The 22,755-nt window shown below is 40.0% G+C and overlaps 1 protein-coding gene and 1 pseudogene across 24 annotated transcripts in view; both read right to left on the bottom strand.

Moving 5' to 3' along the window:
- Positions 1–22,755, bottom strand: part of SCMH1 (Scm polycomb group protein homolog 1) — a 243,372-nt gene that overhangs the window by 50,617 nt on the left and 170,000 nt on the right. The gene's annotated exons all lie outside the window — the stretch shown is intronic.
- LOC129051435 (tricarboxylate transport protein, mitochondrial-like) lies at positions 12,843–20,603 on the bottom strand (annotated as a pseudogene).

Below are 22,755 nucleotides of genomic sequence, written 5' to 3'. Positions count from 1 at the left end.
AGAGAGAAAAACAGCATTACTGGAGCAACTATAAGAGTGATAGCAGGTTCTTTAATAAAACTGTGTAAGCAAGAGAAGTAGAATAGTATCCTTAAAGGGCTAAAAGAAACAGACTACCAAAGATAGAATTATACACCCAGTGAAAATATCCTTCAGAAATAAAGGTAAAATAATGAGATTTTCAGATAATCAAAGCTGAGAGAATCTGTCACCAGCAGACCTAACTATGGAAAATGAAAAGGAAGTTCTTCAGGCTGAAGGAAATTCCAGATGGAAACATGAAACTACAGGAAGGATGAAGAACACGAGAAAGGGTAAACATGTGAGTTGATACAAAGGGATACTGATTATTTAAAACAATAATAAAAATGGCTTGTGCTGTTTATAATATATGTAATAATAAGTTATATGACAGTAATAGCACAGAGGATGAAAGTGGAGAGTAAATGGAGCCAAACTTTGTTAAGAATTTTGCATTATTTGGGAGTGGTTAGAGCACTTATTTAAGGTAGATTTTAATAAGTCCAATATGCATATTTGCATAGGGCAATTAATTAAAGGATTATCAGGGATAAGAACGCATTACTAAAAAGCTAAGGGGAGAGAAGTAGAATAATAAAACATACTTGATTAATCCAAAAGAAGGCAAGAAAGAAGGAATAAAGAAATAAGGAAGAACTTGGACAAATAGAAAACAAAAAAGCAAAATGCAAAATGTTGATTTAAACCCAAATAAATAATTATATTAAAGAAGGGTAGATTAAGTAAAACAATCAGTAGGAATAAATGAACAAACCAGACCAAAAAAAACCCCCAGAACTCAATTATATTTGTTTATAAGAGGGCCCTGAGATACAAAGACACTCGAAATATAAAAACACAGAAAGAGAAAAGCAAACAGATGAAAATAGTATACTCTATAAACACTAACTAAAAGAAAACTAATAACATGAATAACCAATTAACCAACCAACCTAACTGATACATATACCTAATAAATATAGAATACACAGAGACAATTTCATCACAGATCCATCAGACATTGGGTAGAGAACAGGATAGTATGAATAACTTTATGCCAATTAAATATGAAAATTGAGATAAAATGTCGCTCAAGACCAGCCTGGGCAACATTTTGAGACCCCATCTCTACAAAAACAAATTAGCTGAGCACAGTGTGTGCCTGTAGCCCTAGCTACTCAAGAGGATCGCTTGAGCCCAGTTCAAGGTTGCAGTGAGCTATATCATACCACTGCACTGGAGCCTGGATTACAGGCTCTCTCTCTTATCTCTAATTCTCTAATATTTTTTTCGTATTTTCTCACTATACTTTATTTTGGATATTTTCTATTTTTTCATCAAGTTTATTACTCCTTTCTGTTGGCTCTTGTCTGCCCTTAAACCCATGCAATGAGTTATTCCTAATACTGTATTTTTTAGTTATAAGATGTCCATTTAATTTTTTATATAGATATTTCTGTGGGTACTATCTATCTTTTCTTCCACTTTGTTCATCTTTTTTACATTTTAACATTTTAATTATGATTTTTAAAAAATCTGTGTTTGTTCCATTATTTGGATAATATATGGGTCTCTCTCAAAACACAAAACAAAGCAAAAATACCACTGACACAAGAAAAAACAGAATATGAAGAGCCTCATACATAATAAAAAAATTGCAATTGCAATTAAAAATCTTTCCACAAAGAAAATCCCAGGCCTAAACTGGCTTCACTGGTGAATTCTAGCAAATATTTAAAGAAGAAATAATAACAAATCTTGCAAAGCCTCTTTTGAAAAATAGAAGAGGGAACACTTCCCATTTCATTTTATAAGGCCAGCATAACCCTCATACCAAAACATGACAAAGATAGCTACAAGAAAAAAAACTATAGACTAATATCCCTCATGAACATACATGCAAAATCTTTAACAAAGTATTTGTAAATTAAATCTAGCTCTCTCTATATATGTATATCAGATATACATCCTATATATATCATATCATAACATGCAGGATAATATATCATAACTAAGTGGGATTTATTCCAGAAATATAAAGGTTGTTTAACAATGGAAAATACAATCAGCTGAATACATACATTCACTAAATGAAAGAGAAAACCCACATATCATCTCAATAGATAAAGAAAAAGCATTTGACAAAATTCAACACCCATTCATGATAAAAACCCATCTGTACAACACCATCATCAAAGACCAAAAGGAGATAAAACCACAAAGATGGGGAAAAAACAGAGCAGAAAAACTGGAAACTCTAAAAAGCAGAGCGCCTCTCCTCCTCCAAAGGAACGCAGTTCCTCACCAGCAACGGAACAAAGCTGGATGGAGAATGACTGACGAGCTGAGAGAAGAAGGCTTCAGACGATCAAACTACACCAAGCTACAGGAGGAAATGCAAACCAAAGGCAAAGAAGTTGAAAAGTTTGAAAAAACTTTAGACGAATGTATAACTAGAATAACCAATACAGAGAAGTGCTTAAAGGAGCTGATGGAGCTGAAAGCCAAGGCTCGAGAACTACGTGAAGAATGCAGAAGCCTCAGGAGCCGATGTGACCAACTGGAAGAAAGGGTATCAGTGATGGAAGATGAAATGAATGAAATGAAGCAAGAAGGGAAGTTTAGAGAAAAAAGAATAAAAAGAAACGAACAAAGCCTCCAAGAAATATGGGACTATGTGAAAAGACCAAATCTGCATCTGATTGGTGTACCTGAAAGTGACGGGGAGAATGGAACCAAGTTGGAAAACACTCTGCAGGATATTATCCAGGAGAACTTCCCCAATCTAGCAAGGCAGGCCAACATTCAGATTCAGGAAATACAGAGAATGCCACAAAGATACTCCTCGAGAAGAGCAACTCCAAGACACATAATTGTCAGATTCACCAAAGTTGAAATGAAGGAAAAAATGTTAAGGGCAGCCAGAGAGAAAGGTCGAGTTACCCACAAAGGGAAGCCCATCAGACTAACAGCTGATCTCTTGGCAGAAACTCTACAAGCCAGAAGAGAGTGGGGGCCAATATTCAACATTCTTAAAGAAAAGAATTTTCAGCTCAGAATTTCATATCCAGCCAAACTAAGCTTCATAAGTGAAGGAGAAATAAAATACTTTACAGACAAGCAAATGCTGAGAGATTTTGTCACCACCAGGCCTGCCCTAAAAGAGCTCCTGAAGGAAGCACTAAATATGGAAAGGAACAACCGGTACCAGCCACTGCAAAATCATGCCAAATTGCAAAGACCATCGAGGCTAGGAAGAAACTGCATCAACTAACGAGCAAAATAACCAGCTAACATCATAATGACAGGATCAAATTCACACATAACAATATTAACCTTAAATGTAAATGGACTAAATGCTCCAAGTAAAAGACACAGACTGGCAAATTGGATAAAGAGGCAAGACCCATCAGTGTGCTGTATTCAGGAAACCCATCTCATGTGCAGAGACACACATAGGCTCAAAATAAAAGGATGGAGGAAGATCTGCCAAGCAAATGGAAAACAAAAAAAGGCAGAGGTTGCAATCCTAGTCTCTGATAAAACAGACTTTAAACCAGCAAAGATCAAAAGAGACAAAGAAGGCCATTACATAATGGTAAAGGGATCAATTCAACGAGAAGAGCTAACTATCCTAAATATATATGCACCCAATACAGGAGCACCCAGATTCATAAAGCGAGTCCTGAGTGACCTACAAAGAGACTTAGACTCCCACACAATAATAATGGGAGACTTTAACACCCCACTGTCAACATTAGACAGATCAACGAGACAGAAAGTTAACAAGGATACCCAGGAATTGAACTCAGCTCTGCACCAAGTGGACCTAATAGACATCTACAGAACTTTCCACCCCAAATCAACAGAATATACATTTTTTTCAGCACCACACCACACCCATTCCAAAATTGACCACATAGTTGGAAGTAAAGCTCTCCTCAGCAAATGTAAAAGATCAGAAATTATAACAAACTGTCTCTCAGACCATGGTGCAATCAAACTAGAACTCAGGATTAAGAAACTCACTCAAAACCGCTCAACTACATGGAAACTGAACAACCTGCTCCTGAATGACTACTGGGTACATAACAAAATGAAGGCAGAAATAAAGATGTTCTTTGAAACCAACAAGAACAAAGACACAACATACCAGAATCTCTGGGACACATTCAAACCAGTGTGTAGAGGGAAATTTATAGCACTAAATGCCCACAAGAGAAAGCAGGAAAGATCCAAAATTGACACCCTAACATCACAATTAAAAGAACTAGAAAAGCAAGAGCAAACACATTCAAAAGCTAGCAGAAGGCAAGAAATAACTAAAATCAGAGCAGAACTGAAGGAAATAGAGACACAAAAAACTCTTCAAAAAATTAATGAATCCAGGAACTGGTTTTTTGAAAGGATCAACAAAATTGATAGACCGCTAGCAAGACTAATAAAGAAGAAAAGAGAGAAGAATCAAATAGATGCAATAAAAAATGATAAAGGGGATATCATCACCGATCCCACAGAAATACAAACTACCATCAGAGAATACTACAAACACCTCTACGCAAATAAACTAGAAAATGTAGAAGAAATGGATAAATTCCTCGACACATACACCCTCCCAAGACTAAACCAGGAAGAAGTTGAATCTCTGAATAGACCAATAACAGGCTCTGAAATTGTGGCAATAATCAATAGCTTATCAACCAAAAAGAGTCCAGGACCAGATGGATTCACAGCCAAATTCTACCAGAGGTACAAGGAGGAACTGGTACCATTCCTTCTGAAACTATTCCAATCAATAGAAAAAGAGGGAATCCTCCCTAACTCATTTTATGAGGCCAGCATCATCCTGATACCAAAGCCAGGCAGAGACACAACCAAAAAAGAGAATTTTAGATCAATATCCTTGATGAACATTGATGCAAAAATCCTCAGTAAAATACTGGCAAACCGAATCCAGCAGCACATCAAAAAGCTTATCCACCATGATCAAGTGGGCTTCATCCCTGGGATGCAAGGCTGGTTCAATATACGCAAATCAATAAATGTAATCCAGCATATAAACAGAACCAAAGACAAAAACCACATGATTATCTCAATAGATGCAGAAAAGGCCTTTGACAAAATTCAACAACCGTTCATGCTAAAAACTCTCAATAAATTAGGTATTGATGGGACGCATCTCAAAATAATAAGAGCTATCTATGACAAACCCACAGCCAATATCATACTGAATGGGCAAAAACTGGAAGCATTCCCTTTGAAAACTGGCACAAGACAGGGATGCCCTCTCTCACCACTCCTATTCAACATAGTGTTGGAAGTTCTGGCCAGGGCAATTAGGCAGAAGGAAATAAAGGGTATTCAATTAGGAAAAGAGGAAGTCAATTGTCCCTGTTTGCAGATGACATGATTGTATATATAGAGAACCCCATTGTCTCAGCCCAAAATCTCCTTAAGCTGATAGCAACTTCAGCAAAGTCTCAGGATACAAAATCAATGTACAAAAATCACAAACATTCTTATACACCAATAACAGACAAACAGAGACCCAAATCATGAGTGAACTCCCATTCACAATTGCTTCAAAGAGAATAAAATACCTAGGAATCCAACTTACAAGGGACGTGAAGGACCTCTTCAAGGAGAACTACAAACCACTGCTCAATGAAATAAAAGAGGACACAAACAAATGGAAGAACATTCCATGCTCATGGGTAGGAAGAATCAATATCATGAAAATGGCCATACTGCCAAAGGTAATTTATAGATTCAATGCCATCCTCATCAAGCTACCAATGACTTTCTTCACAGAATTGGAAAAAACTACTTTAAAGTTCATATGGAACCAAAAAAGAGCCCGCATCGCCAAGTCAATCCTAAGCCAAAAGAACAAAGCTGGAGGCATCACACTACCTGACTTCAAACTATACTACAAGGCTACAGTAACCAAAACAGCATGGTACTGGTACCAAAACAGAGATATAGATCAATGGAACAGAATAGAGCCCTCAGAAATAACGCCGCATATCTACAACTATCTGATCTTTGACAAACCTGAGAAAAACAAGCAATGGGGAAAGGATTCCCTATTTAATAAATGGTGCTGGGAAAACTGGCTAGCCATATGTAGAAAGCTGAAACTGGATCCCTTCCTTACACCTTATACAAAAATTAATTCAAGATGGATTAAAGACTTAAACATTAGACCTAAAACCATAAAAACCCTAGAAGAAAACCTAGGCATTACCATTCAGGACATAGGCATGGGCAAGGACTTCATATCTAAAACACCAAAAGCAATGGCAACAAAAGCCAAAATTGACAAATGGGATCTAATTAAACTAAAGAGCTTCTGCACAGCAAAAGAAACTACCATCAGAGTCAACAGGCAACCTACAAAATGGGAGAAAATTTTCGCAACCTACTCATCTGACAAAGGGCTAATATCCAGAATCTACAATGAACTCAAACAAACTTACAAGAAAAAAACAAAGAACCCCATCAAAAAGTGGGCGAAGGACATAAACAGATGCTTCTCAAAAGAAGACATTTATGCAGCCAAAAAACACATGAAAAAATGCTCACCAACACTGGCCATCAGAGAAATGCAAATCAAAACCACAATGAGATACCATCTCACACCAGTTAGAATGGAAATCATTAAAAAGTCAGGAAACAACAGGTGCTGGAGAGGATGTGGAGAAATAGGAATGCTTTTACACTGTTGGTGGGACTGTAAACTAGTTCAACCATGGTGGAAGTCAGTGTGCTGATTCCTCAGGGATCTAGAACTAGAAATACCATTTGACCCAGCCATCCCATTACTAGGTATATATCCAAAGGACTATAAATCATGCTGCTATAAAGACACATGCACACGTCTGTTTATTGCGGCACTATTCACAATAGCAAAGACTTGGAACCAACCCAAATGTCCAACAATGATAGACTGGATTAAGAAAATGTGGCACATATACACCATGGAATACTATGCAGCCATAAAAAATGATGAGTTCATGTCCTTTGTAGGGACATGGATGAAATTGGAAATCATCATTCTCAGTAAACTATCACCAGAACAAAAAACCAAACACTGCATGTTCTCACTCATAGGTGGGAATTGAACAATGAGAACACATGGACACAGGAAGGGGAACATCACACTCTGGGGACTGTTGTGGGGTGGGGGGCGGGGAGAGGGATAGCTTTAGGAGATATACCTAATGCTAAATGACGAGTTAATGGGTGCAGCACACCAGCATGGCACATGTATACATATGTAACTAACCTGCACATTGTGCACATGTACCCTAAAACTTAAAGGATAATAATAATAAAATAAAATAAAATAAAATGAAATAAAATAAAATAAAATAAGAAAATGAAAAAAATCCAGGAAGTGGGAAAAGATACACAAAACACATACATCAGAAAAATAATATCCAGAATATATAAAGAATGCCCAAAAATCAATAATGAAGACTGGGCAATTTAAAAAATGGTAAGACTTTATGAAGCACTTCACAAAAAGGAATATAATGGCCAATAAGCATACAAAAAGTTGTTGAATACTATTAATAATACAGAAATGCAAATTAAAACTATGGACACTATATCCCCACTAAAACTGCTAAAATTTAAAGGACTGACAATATTGGTAAGGATGTGAAGCAACTAGAATTCAATATTGCTGGTGGGAATGTAAACCATTTTGACAAATTGCTTAGCTGTATATCCTATGACCCAACAATTCCACATCTCAGTATATACCCAAGAAAAGTGAGTGATATGACCACCAAAAGCCATGTGCTAGAATATTCACCCTTGCATTTTTCACAAGAGGCAAAACTGGAAACAACCTAAAGGCCCAACAGATTTTAAAAATTTGGTATATTCATAAAGGAGAATATTACAGAGAAATTAAAAAGAACAATTATTATTGTATGCAGCAACATGAATCTCACAGAAATAATGTTAGACAAAAGAAGCCAGAGTATGTATTTTATAATTCTCTTTATATGAAGTTTGAAAACAGAAAAACTAATCTGTAGTGATAGTTTGAGGGGTTGGGCAGGTAAGTTGGGCAGGTGGGGTTGGGCAGGTGGGGTTTCAACCAAAAGGGAGTGTAAGTGAGTCTTCTGGGGGTGTTGGAAATGAATCCAGCATCCTCTTATATCAATATAAAATAAACAAACAAAAAAGACAAAAGATAGTGATGAACTGAAATCTTAGAAGAGAGTAGTAGTATTGGAGAAATGAGAATTAGTTAAATTCAGAATACGTTGGAAGAAAGAGCTGACATGATTGGAATGTCAGTGAAAGAAAATTAGCAAAGACAAAACACAAAATTATAAAATCATATCCAATGAAATAGAGGAGGGCCGGGCATGGTGGCTCATATCTGTAATCCCAGTACTTTGGGAGGCAGGAGGATCACTTGAGGCCAGGAGTTCAAGACCAGCTTGGGCAACATAGCGAGATCCTGTCTCTAGAAAAAAATTTTTAAAAAAATTAGCCAGAAGTGATGGCATGCACCTGTGTTCCCAGTTACTCAGAAGGCTGAGGTGGGAAGATCACTTGAGCCCAGGAGTTCAAGGCTGCAGCGAGCTGTGATCACACCACTGCATTACAGCCTGGGCGACAGAGCGAGACCCTGTCTGTATAAAAAAAAAATTTTTTTTAAAGAAAGGGAGGAGTCATAGATGATCCAATATTATTGGCTTAAGCAATTTGGAGGAAAATGATGCCATTTACTGAGATGTAAAACACTGGGGAAGGGAACCAACAGTTCAGTTTTTAAACATGTTTCTTATGAGATACTTGTTAGATATGGTATTAGTCCATTTTCACACTGCTATAAAGACATACTTGAGACCTGGTAATTTATAAAGAGGTTTAATTGACTCACAGTTCCATAATTGACTCAATTCCACAGGGCTGGGGAGGTCTCAGGTAACTTACAATCATGGTGGAAGGGGAAGAAGCATGTCTTACATGGTGGCAGGTGGGAGAGAGAGTGGCGAGTGAAGGGGGAAGAGCCCCTTATAAAACCATCAGATCTTGTGAGAACTCACTATCACGAGACCGGCATGGGGGAACTGCCCCCATGATCTAATTGCCTCCTATCATGTCTCTCTCTTTTTTTAAATGGCTTTATGCAGTTACCTTTAATCAGTTAAAATAAAAGTGTATATTATCTTTTATTTACCTATGTGATGACTTTAATCAGTGCTCATTATTTCTTTGTGTGGATTCAAGCTACAATCTGGTGTCACTTTTCAGCCTAAAGAACTTCAGTATTAGGAAAGTCTGCTAGCAACACATGCTTTCAGTCTTTACCTGCAGTTGTCTTTATTTCACCTGTATTTTGAGAGAGAATATGTTGGATATAAAATTCTCTGTTGACTTGTGTTTTTTGTTTTTTTCTTTTAATACTTTGAATGTCATCCCACTGCCTTCTGGTCTTTTTTGTTTCTGATCATAAGTAAGCCAGTAGTTATGTTGAGGATCTCATTTATATGATGAATCATTTTTCTCTTGCTGTTTTCAAGGTTTTCTCTTTGTTCTTGACTTCTGACAATTTGACTATAGGGTAGCTCTCTTTGAGACATGTTTAATAAATTTTTTTTTTATTTCCATAGGCCATTGGGGAACAGGTGGTGTTTGGTTACATGAGTAAGTTCTTTAGTGGTGATTTATGATATTTTTGTGCAACCATCACCCGAGCTGTATACACTGCACTGTATTTGTACAGTCTTTTATCCCTCATCCCCTTCCCACCCTTTCCTCCTGAGTCTCCAAAGTCCATTCTGTCATTCTTATGCCTTTGCATCCTCATAGCTTAGCTCCCACTTATAAGTCAGAAATGATGTCTGGTTTTCCATTCCTGAGTTACTTCACTTAGAGTAATAGTCTCCAATCTCATCCAGGTCACTGCAAATGCCATTAATTAATTCCATTTTATAGCTGAGTAGTATTCCATCATATATATATATATATATATATATATCACAGTTTCTTTTTTTTTTTTTTTTTTTAGACAGAGTCTCGCTCTGTCACCAGGCTGGAGTGCAGTGGCTCGATCTCGGCTCACGGCAACCTCCACCTCCTGGGTTCAAGTGATTCTCCTGCCTCAGCCTCCCAAGTAGCTGGGACTACAGACGCATGTCACCATGCCTGGCTAATTTTTTGTATTTTTAGTAGGTCTCACCACATTAGCCAGGATGGTCTTGATCTCCTGACCTCGTGATCCGCCTGTCTCAGCCTCCCAAAGTGCTGGGATTACAGGTGTGAGCCACCGCGCCCAGCCTTATATCACAGTTTCTTTATCCACTCATTGATTGATGGGCATTTGGGTTGGTTCCACGTTTTTGCAACTGTGAATTGTGCTGCTATAAACATGTGTGTGAAAGTATCTTTTTTGTATAATGACTTCTATTCCTCTGGGTAGATACCCAGTAGTGGGATTGCTGGATTAAATGGTAGTTCTACTGTTAGTTCTTTAAGGAATCTCCACACTGTTTTCCATAGTGGTTATTCCCACCAGCAGTGTAGAAGTGTTCCCTGTTCACTGCATCCATGCCAACATCTACTATTTTTTGATTATTGCCATTCTTGCAGGAGTAAGGTGGTATTGCATTGTAGTTTTGATTTGCATTTCCCTGATTAGTGATGTTGAACATTTTTTCATATGTTTGTTGGCCATTGTATATCTTCTTTTGAGAACTGTTTATTTATGTCCTTAGCCCACTTTTTGATGGTATTGTTTGTTTTTTTCTTGTTGATCTGAGTTCATTGTAGATTTCGGATATTAGTCCTCTGTCAGATGTATAGATTGTGAAGATTTTTTCCCACTCTGTGGGTTGTCTGTTTACTCTGCTGACTGTTCCTTTTGCCATGCAAAAGCCCTCTAGTTTAAGAAGTCCCAGAGATTTATCTTTGTTTTTATTGCATTGGCTTTTGGGTTCTTAGTCATGAACTTCTTGCCTAATCCAATGTCTAGAAGGGTTTTTCCAATGTTATCTCCTATAATTTTTATAGTTTCAGGTCTTAGATTTAAATCTTTAATCCATTTTGAGTTGATTTTTGTATAAGGTGATTTTGTATAAGGTGAGAGATGAGGATCTGGTTTCATTCTCCTACATGTGGCTAGCCAATTATCCCAGCACCACGTGTTGAAAAGGGTGTCCTTTCCCCACTTTACATTTTTGTTTGCTTTGTCAAAGATCAGTTGGCTGTCAGTATTTGGGTTTATTTCTGGGTTCCCTATTCTGTTCCACTGGTCTGTGTCCCTATTTTTATACCAGTATCATGCTGTTTTGGTGACTATGGCCTTATAGTATAGTTTGAAATCAGGTAATGTAATGCCTCCAGATTTGTTCTTTTTGCTTAGTCTTGCTTGGATATGTGGGCTCTTTTTTGGTTCCATATGAATTTTAGAATTGCTTTTTCTAATTCTGTGAAGAATGACTGGTATTTTGATGGGAATTGCATTGAATTTGTAGATTGCTTTTGGCAGTATGGTCATTTTCACAATATTGATTCTACCCATCCATGAGCATGGGGTGTGTTTCCATTTGTGTCATCAATGATTTCTTTCAGTAGTGTTTTGTAGTTTTCCTTGTAGAGGTCTTTCACCTCCTTGTTAGGCATATTCCTAAGTTTTTATTTTATTTTCTTATTTTATTATTTTATTTCATTTTGCAGCTATTATAAAAGGGGTTGAGTTCTTGATTTGATTCTCAACTTGGTTGCTGTTGGTGTACAGAAGAGCTACTGATTTGTGTACATTAATTTTGTATCTGGAAACTCTGCTGAATTCTTTTATCAGTTGTAGGAGCTTTCTGGAGGAGTTTTTAGGGTTTTTGAGGTAAACGATCCTACAGTCAGCAAACAGTGACAATTTGACTTCCTCTTTACCAATTTGAATGCTCTTTCTTTCTTTCTCTTGTCTGACTGCTCTGCCTAGAACTTCCAGTGCTATGAAGAGAAGTGGTGAGAGTGGGCATCCTTGACTTGTTCCAGTTATCAGTGGGAATGTTTTCAACCTTTCCCCATTCAGTATATGTTGGCTGTGGACTTCTCATAGATGGCTTTTATTACATACATCTCTTGTATGCCACTTTTGCTGGGAGTTTTAATCATAAAAAGATACTAGATTTTGTTGAATGCTTTTCCTGCATCTATTGAGATAATCATGTGATTTTTGTTTTTAATTCTGTTTATGTGGTACATCACATTTATTGACTCGCATATGTTAAACCATCCCTGCATTCCTGTTATGAAACCTGCTTGATCATGGTGGATTATCTTTTTGATATGTTGGATTTGGTTAGCTAGTGTTTTCTTAAGAATTTTAGCATTTATGTTCATCAGGGATACTGGTTGGTCTGTAGTTTTCTTTTTTGGTTATGTCCTTTCCTGGTTTTGGTATTAGGATGATATTGGCTTCACAGAATGAATTAGGGAGGGTTCCCTCTTTCTCTATCTTGTGGAGTAGTGTCAGTAGGATTGGTACCAATTCTGAATGTCTGGTAGAATTCTGCTGTGAATCCATCTGGTCCTGGACTTTTTTTGGTTGGTAATTTTTAAATTACCATTTCAATCTTGCTGCTTGTTATTGGTCTGTTCAGGGTATCTAATTCTTCCTGATTTAAGCTTGGAGGGTTGTATCTACCCAGGAACTTATCCATCTCTTCTAGGTTTTCTAGTTTATATGTAAAGGTGTTCATAGTAGCCTTGAATGATCTTTTGTATTTCTGTGGTATCAGTTGTAATATCTCCCATTTTGTTTCTTATTGAACTTATTTGGATTTTCTCTCTTTTTGCTAATGGTCTATCAATTTTATTTATCTTTTCAAAGAACCAGCTTTTTGTTTCATTTATTTATTTATTTTTTATGCAACAGGATCTGGTTTATTCTGCCTTGGCAGGGTGGTCCTGAGGTGGTGGATGCCACCCTGTCCCGGGCGGAGGGAGGCCCTGAGGGCCAGTTAAGGCCCATGGTGGGAGAAGTGGGGGGCTGCAGCTCCCGGAAGGCAGTGAAGCCAGGCCAAGGCCTGGAGGCAGCTATGGTATTCTGGGGCAGAGTGGAAGGCACTGGACTGGGACTGGGCCAGGGCTACAAGGCTGAGGACGTAGGCCACATGGGTACCCCCAGAGGTGGGGCACAGGGTCACATGACACAGAACATGAAACACAGGCACAGAGCTCACAGTAAGCACATGGACAAGTGGGCACAGGGTCACAGGCCAGATGCACACCTAGCCATGGCTGGGCCAGATACCGGGACACAGTGGTGGTGTCACACACAGACCACAGGGAGGACACAGCACTATGGAACACATTTGATGGCCACAACGCACAGACCAGGCCAGAGAGCTTGAGGGACGTGGGAAGGGGCCTTTTAGCACTACTGCACTGAAATCATGTGAGACATGGGTGGTAGGGCACTCTGGAGGTGCCTGGGGCGGTCTCTTTGAGGCCCCTCTAGGCTTAGTCTGTCTTCCACACTTTGCTGAGCAGCTTCACCACCTCATCATACATGATAAACACTATGGCCACATACAGGCCAACCCAGCCCAGGCAGGGACAGTGCCTTTGTAGAATGCCTTGAGCCCCTCCTTCCTCAGAATCTGCAAGCCGCAGTCTCATGTGTTCCAGTATTTGTGCACCTCCAGGCCCTACATCTGGGTCTTAGTCATGTCCAGAGGAGTGTTTCCAAAGACACTGGCTGCACCTGCGATAGCTCCGAAGACCCCAGTGATCAGCAGGTTCATGGGCTTGTTGGGGTTGTCCTCTCAGTACCAGTTGCACAGGGAGGTCATGACAAAGCAGCAGATAGCCTGGTTCGAGCCCTGCTTCAGCATGGTGGCCGTGAGGTCCTGGTACGTTCCCTTCAGCCCTTATTCCCGCACAATCTCCCTAACCCCATGGGAGAATCCTGTTTACTTGGGGTTCGGGGAGGTCTGGTCGTGGTTGAACTTCACCTTGATGGTCTTCATGGGGCACACGACCACCACGGCACTGGCCATGCTGGCTCCTGGGCCACACAGCAGCTCGTGCCTGCTGTCCAGCTGTCTCTGGGCATCCTGCATGTGGTTGCTGAGGAACTCGAACATTCCAAACCTGATGGCTGCCTTGGGGATGGAGCCGTAGAGGAGGGAGCTGAGGCCGTGGTATAGGCCCAGGATGCCATGGCTGTGGACCGTCTGTTGCACGCAGTCCCCAGTGCCCCGGTACCGTGGCAGGTGCAAGTGCTCATCCAGATGCAGCTGCGTCTTCATGTACTTGGTGGGGAAGGTGATGCAGATGTTGATGCCACCCGCCAGGCCACCTGCCAGGATTGCCTTCCCCGGGTGTGTCAGTTTGGCCTTCCCGGATGTGGGCTCAGCGGCCACCAGAGCATGCAGGGTGTGGCCATGGCAGGTGGGAGGTGGGGACTCATTTATCTTTTGTATAGTTTATTTTGTTTCAATTTCATTAGTTCTGCTCTGATCTTGGTTATTTCCTTTCTTCTGCTAGGTTTGGGTTTGGTTTGTTCTTGTTTCTCTAGTTCCTTGAGGTATGACCTTAGATTGTCTGTGCTCTTTCAGACTTTTTGATGTAGGCATTTAGGGCTATGAACTTTCCTCTTAGCATCGCCTTCGCTGTGTCCCAGAGGTTTTGACAGGTTGTGTCACTACTGTCATTCAGTTTGAAGAATTATTTAATGTTCATCTTGATTTCATTTTTAACCCAATGATCATTCAGGAGCAGGTTATTGAATTTCCATGTATTTGAGCGGTTTTGAAGGTTCCTTTTGGAATTGATTTCCTGTTTTATTTAACTGTGGTCTGAAAGAGTGCTTGATACAATTTCAATTTTCTTAAATTTATTGAGGCTCGTTTTGTGGCCTCCCATATGTTGTATCTTGGAGAAAGTTCCATGTGCTGTATTCTGCGGCTACTGGATGGAATGTTCTGTATATATTTGTTAAGTCCATTTGTTCCAGAGTATAGTTTAAATCCATTGTTTCTTTCTTGACTTTCTGTCTTGATGCCCCATCAGTGGAGTACTGAAGTCCCCCACTATTACCGTGCTGCTGTCTATCTTATTTCTTAGGTCTATTAGTGTATTAGTCCGTTTTCACGCTGCTGATAAAGATATACCCAAGACTGAGAAGAAAAACAGGTTTAATTGGACTTACAGTTCCACATGGCTGGGGAGGCCTCAGAATGATGGTGGGAGGTGAAAGGCACTTCTTACATCGTGGCAGCAAGAGAAAATGAGGATGATGCAAAAGTGAAAACCCCTGATAAAACCATTAGATCTTGTGAGACTTATTCACTACCATAAGAACAGTATGGGGGAAACTGCCCCCATGATTTAAATTATCTCCCACCGGGCCTCTCCCACCATACATGGGAATTATGGGAGTACAAGTCAAGATGAGATTTGGGTGGGGACACAGATCCAAACTATATCATCCTACCCTGGCCCCTCCAAATCTCATGTCCTCACATTTCAAAACCAATCATGCCTTCTCAACAATCCCCCAAAGGCTTAACTCATTTCAGCATTAACCCAAAAGTCCACAGTCCAAAGTCTCATTTGAGACGAGGCAAGTCCGTTCCACCTATGAGCCTATAAAATCAAAAGCAAGCTAGTTACTTCCTAGATACAATGGGGTATAGGTATTGGATAAATATAGCCATTCCAAATGGGAGAAATTGGCCAAAACAAAGGGGTTATGGGGCCAATGCAAGTCCGAAATCCAGTAGGGCAGTCAAATTTTAAAGCTCCAAAATGATCTCCTTTGACTCCCAGTCTCACATCCAGGTCATGCTGATGCAAAAGGTGGGTTCCCATGGTTCTGGGCAGCTCCACCCCTGTGGCTTTGCAGGGTACAGCCTCCCTCCCAGCTGCTTTCATGGGCTGGCATTGAGTGTCTGTGTCTTTTCCAGGCAAACGGTGCAAGCTGTTGGTGGATCTACCATTCTGGGGTCTGGAGGACAGTGGCCCTCTTCTCACAGCTCCACTAGGCGGTGCCCCAGTAGGGACTCTGTGTGGGGGCTCCGACCCCACATTTCCCTTCTTCACTGCCCTAGCAGAAGTTCTCTATGAGCGCCCCGCCCCTGCGGCAAACTTCTGTGTGGGCATTCAGGTGTTTCCGTACATCTTCTGAAATCTAGGTGGAGGTTCCCATACCCCAATTCTTGACTTCTGTGCACTTGCAGTCTCCACACCATGTGGAAGCTGCCAAAGCTTGGGGCTTGCACCTCTGAAGCCACGGCCTGAGCTCTACATTGGCTCCTTTCAGCCATGGCTGGAGCAGCTGACACAGGGCACCAAGTCCCTAGGCTGCACACAGCATGGGGACCCTGGGCTTGGGCCAGGAAACCATTTTCTCCTAGGCCTCCCGGCCTGCGATGGGAGGGGCTGTTTTGAAGACCTCTGACATGGCCTGGAGACATTTTCCCCATTGTCTTGGGGATTAACATTCAGCTTCTCGTTACTTATGCAAATTTCTGCAGCAGGCTTGAATTTCTCCTCAGAATATGGGTTTTTCTTTTCTATCACATTGTCAAGCTGCAAATTTTCCAAACTTCTATGCTCTGCTTCCTTTATAAAGTGGAAGGCCTTTAACAGCACCCAAGTCACCTTTTTTTTTTGAGACAGAGTCTCGCTCTGTCGCCCAGGCTGGAGTGCAGTGGTGTGATCTTGGATCACTGCAACCTCTGCCTCCTGGGTTCAAGTGATTCTCCTGCCTCAGCCTCCCAAGTAGCTGGGACTACAGGCACCCGCCACCACACCCCGCTAATTTTTGTATTTTTAGTAGAGATGGGGTTTCACCATATTGGCCAGGCTGGTCTCAAACCCCTGACCTTGTGGTCCGCCCATCTCAGCCTCCCAAAGTGCTGGGATTACAGGCGTGAGCCACCGCGCCTGGCCTCCAGGTCACCTCTTGGAATGCTTTGCTGCTTAGAAATTTTTCCACTGGATACTCTAAATCATCTCTCTCAAGTTCAAAGTTCCACAAATCTCTAGGGCAGGGGCAAATTGCTGCCAGTCTCTTTGCTAAAACATAACAAGAGTCACCTTTGCTCCAGTTCCCAACAAGTTCCTCAACTTTATGTGAGACCACCTCAGCCTGGACCTTATTGTCCGTATTACTATCAGGCTTTTGGTCAAAGCCATTTAACAAGTTTCTAGGAAGTTCCAAAATTCCCCACATTTTCCTGTCTTCTTCTGAGCCCTCCAAACTGTTCCAACTGCTGCCTGTTACCCAGTTCCAAAGTTGCTTCCATATTTTTGGGTATCTTTTCAGCAGCACTCCACACTACCGGTACCAATTTACTATATTAGTCTATCTTCACAGTGGTGATAAAGACATACCTGAGACTGGGAAGAAAAAGAGGTTCAACTGCACTTACAGTTCTACATGGCTGAGGAGGCCTCAGAATCATGGTGGGAGGTGAAAGGCACTTCTTACATGGCAGCAGCAAGAGAAAGTGAGGAAGATGCAAAAGCGGAAACCCTTGCAACTTCTGAACTCTTGGGCTCAAGCAATGCTCCTGCCTCAGCCTCCCAAGTAGCAGGGACTACGAGTGTGTGCCACTACACCTAGCTAATTAAAATTTTTTTTTTTTTTTTTTTCAGAGATGGGGTCTTGCTTTGTTGCCCAGCCTGGTCTTAAATTCCTGGATTCAAGCAATCCTCCTGCCTCAGCCTCCCAAAGTGTTGGGATTACAAGCATGAGCCACCATGCCCAGCTGGGAATACCATATCAGTTATGTCGCACCTCTGTCAAAAATCAATAATCCTGAATCAGACAAACCAAAATTCAGGCACATTTAATATAACAACTGGCCTGGTATGCTTCAAAAGTGTCAATATCATGAAAAATAAAAAAGAGGAACTTTCCAGATTCAGAAGACTAAAATAACACAACTAATGCAACATATAATCTGTATTGGAGTCTGAAGTTAAAAAAAAATTACTTTGAAATTAGAATAATTGGCAAAATCCGAATACTATTAGGTAATATGTGATGTCCAAGTGTTTATTTGAGTTCAAAAAGACTCTCACACATTATCTAATAAATCTGAAGATGTATACACCCTATGACTTAGCAGGTCCAATCTTAGGTATAAACTCCAAAGAAATTCTTGCACGTGTACACCAGAATATGTGTAAAAGAATGCTCATAGCAATGTTATTTGTAGTAACTGGAAACTTGAAATGACCCAAATGTTCACTGTTGATAAAACAGATTTTTAATGGCTGGGCGTGGTGGCTCACGTCTGTAATCCCAGCACTTTGGGAGGCCGAGGTGGGTCAATCACCTGAGGCCAGGAGTTCGAGACCTACCTGACCAATATAGTGAAACCCCATCTCTACTAAAAATACAAAAATTAGCCGGGAGCAGTGGCAGGCGCCTATAGTCCTAGCTACTTGGGAGGCTGAGACAAGAGAATTGCTTGAAACCGGGAGGTGGAAGTTGCAGTGAGCTGAGGTCACATCACTGCACTCCAGCCTGGGTGACAGAGCAAGACTCCGTCTCAAAAAAACAAAAGATTTTTAAAATGTTATATAGTAACCTGCTCTCAGAGTGTGTTCTGGGTACTCCTGGGGGTCCTCAAAGTCCTTCTCAGGGTCTGTAAGGTAAAAAATATACTCATAATGATACTAGAACATTGTTTGCCTTTTCCACATTCATTCTCTCATAGTGGAGTTTTCCAGAAGCTACATGTAATGGCATCACTCTAACAAATAATGGAATGTACGCTTGTATATTATTTTTTTTACTTGAAATATATTTATTCATTACTAATTTTTTTTTTTTAACAAAAAAGTTTTTTGCATACTTTTGAGACAGGGTCTTGCTCTGTCACCCAGGCTGGAGTGTAGTGGTGTGATCACAGCTCATTGCAGCCTCAACCTCCTGGGCTCAAGTGAACCTCCTGACTCAGCATCCCAAGTAGCTGGGACTACAGTTGCATGCCACCATGCCTGGCTAATTTACAGGGTCTCACTATGTTGTTCAGGCTGGTCTCAAACTCCTGGCCTCAAGTGATCCTCCCACCTCGGTCTCCCAAAGTGTGAGGATTATAGGCATGAGACACCTCACCCAGCCTGTACACTTTGCTGGTATATAAACATTCATATATTTAATGCATACAATTTGACGAGTTTGGACATATGCAAAGTGTTCCACTGTGGGTTTTTTTTTTTTTTTTTTTTTTTTGTGTGTGTGTGTGTGGTAAGAATGCTTCACAGGACATCTACTCTCTTGACAACAATTTACATGGACAATATCATATTGTTAACTATAGGCACTATGTTGTACAGCAGATCTCTAGAACTTATTCATCTTGCATAACTGAAACTTTATACCCATTGAGTAAAAACTTCCTATCCACCCCACCTCCTCTCACAGCAACCACCATTCTATTCTCTGCTTTTGACCATTTTAGATACCTCAAGTAAGTGGAATCATGCAGTGTTTGTTTTGTGACTGGCTTATTTCACTTATCATCCAGGTTCATCCATGTTGTCACAAATGGTAGCATTTCTTTCTTTAATAAGGCTAAGTAACATTCCATTGTATATATATGCCACATTTTCTTAATCTATTCATCTGACAATGGATATTTGGATGGTTTCCATGGAATGAATGCTTGTATATTCCTGCTCTAAAAAGTTCTAAATTTTTGTTTTTGAGTGGGGGGTCTTGTTCTGTTGGCCAGGCTAGAGTGCAGTAGCATTATCATAGCTCAGCGAGCCCTTGACCTCCTGGGCTCAAGTGATCCTCCTGCATCAGCCTCTCAAATAGTTGGACTACAAGCATGTATCACCATTCTTGGCTGATTTTCAGTTTTTTTTGAGAGATGGGGTCTTGCTATGTTGCCCAGGGTGGTCTTAAACTCCTGGCCTCAAGTGATCCTCCCAACTTGGCCTCCCAAAGTGCTGCAATTACAGGTATGAACCACTATGCCTGACTCTAAGTTTTAATTTCCAATATGGTGATATATATATATATATATATAGAAAACCCACATAAATAAAAGCTCTTTGAAGTCTTTAAGGATATAAAAGCTTCCTGAGACTAGAAGGTTTGAGAACCACTGACCTACAATTATAATCACTTCCTTGTCCTTCTCTTTTTCCAACAACACACTTGCCTAGAAAAAACCCCAATCCTTGTTAAATTCAACTCTTTACCTATTCCACACCCAAGCCTAAGATGCTGATTGGTTTTACTTTAAGTTATTATAAACCCCAAGACTGCCCATATTTCTCTAGTAACATACCACGGATCTAAGCTGGGTAGGGAGATAAGTGATTCACTTTGGAATTCCTGCCATCACATGACAAGGCACTAAATTCTAACCCAGTCCACATATGTAGAATAAAAAAGGAAACAGACATAAGGGAAGAACAGAACAGTGCTTTACTTGGGTCTTTTAATAGTCAGAAAATATTTTTTCTTCTCTTTTTCCTTAAGGCTAGACATAAAAGTCCATGGTGCCAACTGGTGAAGAGGTTGCCTTCTCTGGCTTGAAAGATCTGGACAGAAGAAACCAACCAATTATATTGAACAGTTCTAAAAAATCAGCTTACAAAGGTCATGTGTGAGTAGCTAGCACTGAGATTAGACTTCATGCTAATTTAAAAGCTGCTTAATAAATGGATTTTCTTAAGCTATCCTGAGGGTCTCCAGGATTTGGAAGTTCTTTTTATCAGGAAGCCCTGCCCTGACACAATCTAATCTAATTATCCTAGTTGAAAAAAAAAAATTGGGGTGATGTCAGGAGACTAGGGATCTAATTTTAATTCAGACTCTTATGATGTGACCCTGAGTTTGTTATTTAAACACAATCTTTTCTTATTTTTCCAAATGCAAATAACTAATTTAATGACTGCCTTACTTAAGAGAAAGATGAAGGATAGGAATATTGTCCAATACATTTGGATGCTACTAAGGTTGACAGAATTTGACCCTTAATCAATAAAAATACTTTAGACAAAATTCTTATACATCTGTGGTTTCATTTGGCCTTCAGGACAATCTTGTGAAGGGTGACATTTATCACATCCTTTGACAAATGAGGAAAGGGAGACTGAGAGAAGTAAAAGTGGTAGAGCCAGGCATGATTCTAGTCTTTGGAGTCTTCATTGTACACACTCTAGCAAATAGCCTAGGTGGAAGGAAGAAATCTTTCTGGATTGGCAGGAGCCCAGGAAGTGGCAATTTATGTGTTAATTAATTTGACTACATCAATTTAAGACTAAATAAATGCTAAGCATCAAGGTTTGCCAAGTGTCTAAAGTGAAAAAACCTCAACATGATTCTTGCCCTAGAGGAATACAATCTTGAGAAGGTTGGGGGTAGATCTTTGTAAAATCAGTCATAATTCAGTGGGTATGGACTGAGGTAGGAAAGGTACAAGATAAGCCTGGAACACCTTGGTCAGAAAGTAGTGGGATATTCAAGCAGCGATGAGGCTATGTCAAAAGGATGCAGAAGCCAATTTTAAGAAGCTTCTACTGTCCAAATCTTGGACAATTTGAGCAGAAAAATAATGACAGAAACAAATTATAACTCACTGAATAAAATAAGAATCCATTAGTCCATACTGATGTAACTGAATGAATAAACAGGGAAGAAGGGAAAGCTCTTGCTTACAGTAGAATTCCAATTAATGAACATGTAAGGAATGAAGACATTAGGAAATAATTTGTTAATAACTGATTCAGGCAAGCCTCATCAATGAATGCTGAAACTACTGGGTGAAAGTTTGATGAGAAACAGGACATTTATAGTTTCAAAGTTCTCCACAAGTTAACTAATGACAAAGAAAAAATTGTAACTCTACAGTGAAGACACCTGACAGACACAGCCTGAACCAAGTAATTAAGGTTACTATCTGCAGTAATGAGACAAGTAGATATCATGTACCTCCAATATGATGCTTTGAGAAGAATGTTATAACCTGTACAACCTGAATCTAATAATAACGTAACATCAGACAAACCCAGATTGAGAGCTAATCTATAAACGGACAAATATTTATAAAGATATATTAAAGTTATCAAAGATAAGGAAAAACAGAAGAATGGTTTCAGATTAAAGGAGACTAAAGAGATATGATGATTAAATGCAACTTGTGATGCAGAATTTTCTTTTCCTAAAAGATATTATTGGGTCAATTGGCAAAATACGAGTAAGTTTCATAGATTAGCCCCTGGTAATATACCAATATTAATTTTCTGGTTTTAATAACTGTGTAAGATATATAGATTAGCTTTTCATATTATATTAATATTACTCTTTTGATTTTTTAAAATTATTACTTTTTAACTTGGGGTCTCACTATATTTTCCAGGCTGGTTTTTAACTCCTGGGCTCAAGTGATCCTCCTGCCTTGGCCTCTAAAAGTGCTAGGATTACAGGTGCGAGCTACCGCACCTGGCCCAATTTTCTGATTTTGAAAATAGTACTATGCCTGTAAGAGAAGGCCCTGGTTTTTAGAAATATATACTAAAGTTGGCCGGCCATGGTGGCTTACGTCTGTAATCCCAGCACTTAGGGAGGCTGAGGTGGGTGGATTACCTGAGGTCAGGAGTTTGAGACCAGCCTGACCAACATGGCAAAACCCCGTCTCTACTAAAAATACAAAAAATTAGCTGGGCGTGGTGGCAGGCTCCTGTAATCCCAGCTACTTGGGAGGCTGAGGCAGGAGAATCGCT

The sequence above is a fragment of the Pongo abelii genome, chromosome 1 (genome assembly GCF_028885655.2).
Source record: "Pongo abelii isolate AG06213 chromosome 1, NHGRI_mPonAbe1-v2.0_pri, whole genome shotgun sequence".
Classification (NCBI taxonomy): domain Eukaryota; kingdom Metazoa; phylum Chordata; class Mammalia; order Primates; family Hominidae; genus Pongo; species Pongo abelii.
Note: the sequence above shows the minus strand (reverse complement) of the source record. Positions and strands in the feature narration are given on the sequence as shown.